Source organism: Rhipicephalus sanguineus, chromosome 2, assembly GCF_013339695.2.
Source record: "Rhipicephalus sanguineus isolate Rsan-2018 chromosome 2, BIME_Rsan_1.4, whole genome shotgun sequence".
Taxonomy (NCBI): domain Eukaryota; kingdom Metazoa; phylum Arthropoda; class Arachnida; order Ixodida; family Ixodidae; genus Rhipicephalus; species Rhipicephalus sanguineus.
Window position 1 is genome coordinate 238,759,385 of NC_051177.1, and position 6,155 is coordinate 238,765,539.

Sequence of the window (6,155 nt, forward strand, 5' to 3'; positions counted from 1 at the left end):
GGGGAATTGTCTCCCCGTTTTTACGGCCCATTCAGTGAGACGCCCTTTCAGTGTTTCAAGGCCACGGACCCGGGGGCCGTATGCTACACACGTGGCTCTTCCCAGTGCTCGGATCTCCGAAGGAAAACTGTCCGCGACAATTCGTTTCACTGTTACATATTGCACGTTTTATTTGAACATAGGTAGATGACTGTTTGTTCAAAAATGGTTAAGTATTAACTTTCTAGTTTTTTAAACAATAATTTTCCTATTGTTTTATCCTGTGAGAATGTTTTATATTCAGGGTTGATGCTGAACATATGATATTCTTCATATGTTCAGGGTTGTCGTGTGACAAGGTACAACAGCCGTTAGGCTTAACGGCTGTCGTACTTAACTGTGGTTAGACTACCCGTGTGACAAGGGTATAAAACTGCACGAAGACGAGCGAAGTAGCCTCCTCTGTCGAGTTCCCCGCTGTTTACAAGGCATTTTACAGCGAAACTGTCTGATGAACCTTCTTTCGCCATCCACTGCATTCGTTAAAGCTCACGTGCTTGACTGCGGAGGGGATCATGAACGTTAGTCGTCGAGATGGAGATGTGCCACTAGGCATCAACGTGGGTGCATCCACGTGCAGCGGTGCTACAGCTGCCAAACACCAATAAAAATTGTGCAAGATTTCATGCATCAATGTACAATAAACAATCTACTACTCCTGAGAAGACATGGTTCACTATCGTGTTATACCAATTCCTACAGTAAAAGCTCGTTAATTCGAATTCCACGGGAATGCTGAGCAATTTCGAATTAAACAAAATTCGAAATAATGAAAGCGAGCAAAAATGGGTGGATTTCGGGGGGTGGGGGCACGAAAAATATTTATTGGTCAAAAAAGTCAGTGATGACCATCTGCTTCTTTTCTCTGAATGCCACAGCTGCGGCTCTCTGTTCCAGCGCGCGGACGCGCCACATTAAGTGCCTCCATCACCGCAGAAGCTGACGGGCGCACAGGCGCTTCGTCATCTTCGTCTTCCTCACCTTCTGGCTTTTCAGCAACAGGCTGCGCACCGGCTACTTGAGCGATAATGTCCTCATCAGTCAGGGCACCACACACCGATGCACCGGTGTCAACTTCAACATAATCGGCAAAACGTACGCCCCGAAAAGTGTCGCGCAATGCCACTGGCATGAGCTCCTCAGCCCCGTCCACGTCGACGTCACAACTATCCTGCGCACTTCCAGCTGCAAATCCACTGTGGCGGAAACAGTTTGCGATTGTGGTCGCGGTCACCTGTTCCCATGCGCGCACCAACATGTGCATGGCAGTGAGCAGCGTAATGCCGAAGTCCTTCCTGTCGCCCGCGCACAAAATCATTCTCTCCAGCATGTGACGCCTATAAAAGCACTTGATGTTCCTTATCACACCCTGGTCCATTGGCTGTAGGGCCGCAGTCGTATTTGCTGGAAGGAACACTAACTTTGTTGCTCTCAGCTCAACATCGACTTTGTGCGCCGAACAGTTGTCGACGACAAGAAGAACGCGTCTGCCACCCAGTTCCATTCGCCTGTCGAATTTCAGTAGCCACTTCCTGAATAGGTCACCTGTCATCCAGGCTTTCTTGTTTGCGGCGTACTCCGTCGGCAGTGACCGAATGTTTTTGAAGCACCGTGGCTTGAGTGCTTTGCCAATCACAAAAAGGGGGACCTTTTCCGTACCGGTCATATTTGCGGCGACCAGAACAGTGACACGCTCTTTGCTGCGCTTGCCGCCAACACAGCTGTCTCCCTTGTAGGTGATCATCTTGTCTGGCTGCAACTTGAAAAATAACGCTGTCTCGTCAGCGTTAAACACATCCTGTGGTGAGTAGCTCTCCAAGTACTGCTGCAGGGGTGTCGCTTCTCCAAGTAGCGCATGTTTCGGCGTCCACTTCCTTTGCCTCGCCGGATAACGTGCGGAATACGAGATTGTGCCGCTCCCTGAAACGATGAAACCATCCCTCAGAGGCGACAAAGTCTTCAATGTCCAAGCGCAGGGCGAAATCGGCTGCCTTGGCCATGATGATAGGGCCGCTCAATGCGATACTCTGGGCTCTCATTTCTTTAACCCAGATAATCAAAGCCGACTCCAGTTCCGGGAACTTCGCTGTCCTTAGCCTTTTTCGACTGGCGCCAAAATCCTCGGCTTTCATAGGCGTTTTCAATGGCCGTCCTGTTGCGTATGTAAGTTGACAACGTGCTCGGAGGTATGCCGTGCCTCGCAATTTCGTATTTGCTCGAGTTCTCTTGGTAAACCTCTCGCAAAATCTCCACCTTCTCCTTGACAGTCTTCGCGCAGTAGTTTCCCGCGGCATCTTGCAACTTCGATGCGGAATAAGACGGCTTGACGGCATGAACAAACAACGTGCTCGAGGAACAAAGTGACGCTGCCGGGTGCGGCCTAGGACTGCTAGGACTACTCCGCAACTCCTCAGCGTCCCGCGGGTCCCGCGTATACAAGTGGCGCCAGGCGCTGAGATAGAGGGGGGGGCTACGGAAAAAAAAAATTGCTTCCTGGATTTCGGAGGCCATACTTTGCTCGCCCTTTGCTCGGAGGCCACTTGAAGCTCGAAAAAACCGGTCGTGCCACCTATCGTTCGGCCGTAAAAGCTTCCACTAGTGTTTGACGATGATGACGCTCGGCGGCGCGCGCTTCGAATTATCCGTAGAGGCGGCAATTTCTGTTTTAATTAACGAATCGTTTTACACATGGTCTCCTATGCACTGCGGACCGGACTGCAGCGACCATTTCGAATTATCCAAAATTTCGAATTAATGAGGTGTGAATTAACGAGCTTTTACTGTAACTGAGGGATCAACCATGTTTTTTTTTTCATCGCTCGTGTTGACGCTGCCAAAGGTCAATCTCCGCATTTGATGAGGCATCTAAGGCTTTCACCTTAAAAACACTTTGTGCTAAAGATCACAGGTGGTTGCAATGCAAGCATGACGACGCAGCTGTGTTAGCAGCTGTTTGAAAAGGAGAGTGCAGCTATTGCATGAATAACCTTTTTCTCAATTAGTCCGGAAAAGGGGGGTGCGGCAGTTACTCTACATTATACGGTATTGATTTTTTAAACATCAAGTGTGCTGTACACAGCAATGCATGTGCAACTCTCAGATAGCTTAAGTAATACCTGTGTCAAGCAGGCAAGTTAAGTGTACTTACGGGGAGTACACTTCAGCTAAAGTGCACTTTAACAAATCTAAACGATGCAAGCGGAGTGTTACTCGCATAAGAGTATTCTCCGGTCAGAGTGCGTTCTGTAAGTGCACTTTGCTGCGTCCCGGCCAGTACTGACTTGAAATGCCTGTATAAAAGACAGCTGCATTTCTTGGTGAGAAAAATACAACTGTTTTTTTATGTATAATTCAACGTAAAGCAATGATGCTTCTGAATGTTTTTTTCTTTTTCATGTGCATCATCGAAAAACGCGCTCGCAGTCTGTCATCATTTTTTTCTTTGCTACAAGTGTGCTCCGTTTCGTTTAACACCACGTACCTAAAGTGTCACTCAGGCTTCTGAAGCGTGCTCCCCGTAAGTGCACTTTACTTGAAAGCTTGGCATGGGTATAAGATTCTCTACAAACCTCCCGACGGTGCTCCTCGGTAAATATTTCCGTGGAATCGAGCAACTCGGGCAAGGGTAGGTCAGTCAGGTCTATTGCAGACTCCCTGCGTGTTTCACTCATAGACACCACCTGTAAAGAACAATACAAAAAAATTTAACAAATGAGAGAGAAAGATAAGGAGATTGTTTCTAGTATTCTTAATGGAGTGTAAACACCAAAACTGGATGGTAACCCGAAGCGAAACTGACAACAGCATGAGCTTTATGTACTTGCAAAAAGTGCTGTGATGAATTTTGACAAAGAACAGGTGACTTCAAGCTGACTTATATGAATAGTTAAGTTCACAAATGAAGCGTGGCCCCTTTTCCTTTCTTGTAGTGATAGCCATCAGCAAAACGTCAGAAGAGAGCAGCAAAAGGTGCGATAATAGAGATACTATGCACGAGACATAGATATATTATCACTAACAAAACAAGAAATACTGGATCTCTGCGTGGCCTAAAAAAAAAAAAAAAAACTCTGCACCTTAAATAAATTTCTTCATCCAATTATACTATGATTATCACCAATGGTATTATGACAAAATGGTGTACTAGAACTTAGAGTAATCAGTAAATACATGTCGCGATGTAGTTTCATCACTGTTCGTATTTATTGTTCGTATTGTTTGTATTTATTCCTTTATTTTATATTGTGTTACACAGACGTTCTGTGAGGCCGTTGAAGTGTAAATAGAAGATAAATACTTTATTCTGTATTCATTTTTTGCTTATGTATTCGCTGTATGTTGCCTATGTACGGGTGGCAGGAGCTCTGTCAAGCTGCGACGAAGCAGCTTTTTCTCTTGCCACCTTTTTTCAGTTTTATCGTGTAAACGAAGGACGAAAAATAAAACATGATTGATCGATTGATTGAAATATAATGACGTTATTGAGGGAATATAATCAGTGAACCACCGCGACCACGTGTAGTGTGAGAACACTGCAGTGCCCGATGCAAAGCGATCAAAAACGAAATGACTTTCCACCTCCACTTGCTCACATCTGGGCAGACGCTCATGGTTGGATTCATCTGACAACGATAGCAAAGACGACATGGTCTCGTTGTCGGGAGACACAGCTGAGCATTTCAATAGAACTGGTGCAGCGAAGCAGACACGTGTTAAATGTAACATGCGGCACATCTGTTTGCTTTGGTACTCTACGTTATGTTGTTGTCACGTGATAGTAATCCACGTAATTACATGGAGGTTTTATACGTCTTGGCAGGAGTTCTCGACATCTGCATAGAAGATTTCGGTGTTTACACTCTAATACAGTAGAACCCCGCTGATACGTTTTTGAAGGGACCGTAGGAAATAAACGTAAGAGACGGGAAACGTAAGAGACGAAAAACAGGAAAAACGGCAAAATATTTAGTGGTACAGAATTTTATTTCAATTCTTACGAGCAGCACAAAAATTGGCGCGCTCAGCCACGATCTAGTCGATGGATAGAAACGCGGAGCTAAGGACGGCCTCATCCACAGAAATGTAATCAACGTATGTGATTTTTTTAACACCAACAGCTGTAGGCATGAAAGAACTAAGCACACGCAATCACGACCAGCGCGGCGAGTCCGACCGCGAACCGCACGCACGACCATGCGAGCTCCAACCAGCTCGAACTCCTCCCGTTCTCCGACAAATAACTATGATGATGAGTCTACGCCAACGCGATGGCAGAAGTGAATGCCAATCTCGAAGGCCTGCTTTCGCAAGCAATTACGTCATACACGCCATGTTTGTGCAATACAAATCTCAAAGGCTATGCTTTTGTCAATAGTAAATGCCAATCTTGAAGGCCTTGCTTTCGCGAGTAGTTACGTCATAGACGCCATCTTTGCAATTTGAATCTCGAAGGCCATGCTTTTGTTTGCATCAATTGAAAGATTCTGTTGCTTGCGCCTCTCATGCGGCTAATATTACGGTCAAACGAGGCCAAGGTGCGTGAAAATGCACCATGGCCGCTCTCTTTGGTAGTGACTCGGTCGGCTCTGAGCGCACTTCGTGACGTATCATACGGGAACGGTCCGACAGTTACGACGTAACAGCGGGGTTCCCGATACATTGTATCCTATGGGAGCTATGCCGGGACCGGCGGAAAACGACGTAACAGCCGGGAAAACGCAGCAGTGAGGAACGTAACAGCGGGGGTCTTACTGTACACTAATTGGGTTCCAAGGTGCATGGACATGTGTTAGATAAAAAAAAAAAGCAGGGCATTCTAGCACCTAACTTTCACCCCCCCAACCCCCCCTCCTTGGCTGCACTTTTGCTCTCTACTTAGCCTGACTGGACACTCGTACTTCCCATTTCAGTAACATACAAATGACCAAACTTCAACCACTTCTGCACTAGCAACTTCAAACATGTAGAATGACACTTGCCTCCCAGTCGCAAGGGAGACTGCAGCGGCTTCGGGTGGTGCCGTGCCACTGTCAAAAAGCTTGAAGAAGCGCGAGCGCCACCGTGGCCCTTTTTGGAGCCATGGTGGCCCTTACTGCTGCCGCTCATGTCAGGAGGTG